The following is a 1,671-nucleotide window of genomic DNA, read 5'->3' as shown; positions in this document are numbered from 1 at the left end:
CCAGCCTCCAGTGACAGAGCAAGACCTTGTCTCAAAAAAAAAAAAAAAAAAAAAAAAGGCTCTAACAGCCATTGCAGTACATTGAGCTCCATAGAGACAGCGCTGGGGCAAGTGAGAACCGGACGGGCACTGGGCGACTCTGTGCCTCACTGAGGAGAAATAACTAAACGTGGGCAAAGAGATCCTAAGAAGCCGAGAGGCAAAATGTCATCATACGCATTTTTTTGTGCAAACTTGTTGGGAGGAGCATAAGAAGAAGCACCCAGATGCTTCAGTCAGCTTCTCAGAGTTTTCTAAGAAGCGCTCAGAGAGGTAGAAGACCATGTCTGCTAAAGAGAAAGGAAAATTCGAAGATATGGCAAAGGCGAACAAGGCCCATTATGAAAGAGAAATGAAAACCTATATCGCTCCCAAAGGGGAGACAAAAAAGAAGTTCAAAGATCCCAATGTGCTCAAGGGGCCTCCTTTGGCCTCTTCCTGTTCTGCTCTGAGTATGGCCCAAAAATCAAAGGAGAACATCCTGGCCTGTCCTGCGAAGACACTGGGAGACATGTGGAATAACACTGCTGCAGATGACAAGCAGCCTTATGACAAGAAGGCTGCGAAGCTGAAGGAAAAATATGAAAAGGAAATTGCTGCATATCGAGCTGAAGGAAAGCCTGATACAGCAAAAAAGGGAGTTGTCAAGGCTGAAAAAAGCAAGAAAAAGAAGGAAGAGGAGGAAGATGAAGATGAAGAAGATGATCATGATGAATAAGTTGGTTCTAGCGCAGTTTTCTTTTCTTGTCTATAAAGCATTTAACCCCCTTTACACAACTCACTCCTTTTAAAGAAAAAAATTGAAATGTAAGGCTGTGTAAGATTTGTTTTTAAACTGTGCAGTGTCTTTTTTTGTATAGTTAACATACTACCAAATGCATCTTTAGATAGCCCTGTCCTGGTGGTATTTTCAATAGCCACTAACCTTGCCTGGTACGGTATGGGGGTTGTAAATTGGCATGGAAATTTAAAGCAGGTTCTTGTTGGTGCACAGCACAAATTAGTTATATATGGGGATGGTAGTTTTTTCATCTTCAGTTGTCTCTGATGCAGCTTATACAAAGTAATTGTTCTGTTAACTGAATACCACTCCGTAATCGCAAAACAAAAAAAAAAGTTGCAGCTGTTTTGTTGATATTGTGATATTCTGAATGCTTCTAATAGGTTTTTTTAATTAAAAATTAAAAGGCCGGATGTGGTGGCTCATTTCTGTAATCCCAGCACTTTGGGAGGTGAAGTGGGCGGATCATTTGACGTCAGGAGTTCGAGACCAGGCTGACCAACATGGTAAAACCCCATGTCTACTAAAAATATTTTAAAAATTAGCCAGGCGTGGTGGCTTATGCCCTGTAGTCCCAGCTGCTCAGGAGGCTGAGGCAGATGAATTGCTTTAACCCAAGAGATGGAAGTTGCAGTGAGCCAAGATCGCGCTACTGCATTCCAGCCTGGGCGACTGAGAGACTCTAAAAAAAAAGTGCTCTATAGATGTTTATTGAATGAGTGAATAAATGCATTAATGAATGGATGGGTGGTCTGTCTAATCCTGAGCTTGCCATGACAAGCCTGGAGAACAGAGATCTAGCCTATACCCTCCTTTTAATGGATTCCCCTTCATTGTAGGGTTTCCGCAAG

General features: G+C 42.3%; 1 pseudogene; it reads left to right on the top strand.

The window, feature by feature from the left end:
• LOC103877044 lies at positions 1–1,230 on the top strand (annotated as a pseudogene).
• The last annotated feature ends 441 nt before the right edge of the window (positions 1,231–1,671 follow it).

This window comes from Papio anubis, chromosome 14 (genome assembly GCF_008728515.1).
Source record: "Papio anubis isolate 15944 chromosome 14, Panubis1.0, whole genome shotgun sequence".
Taxonomy (NCBI): Eukaryota; Metazoa; Chordata; class Mammalia; order Primates; family Cercopithecidae; genus Papio; species Papio anubis.
The sequence above is the reverse complement of the archived record's forward strand: the minus strand, read 5'-3'. Positions and strand labels throughout refer to the sequence as shown.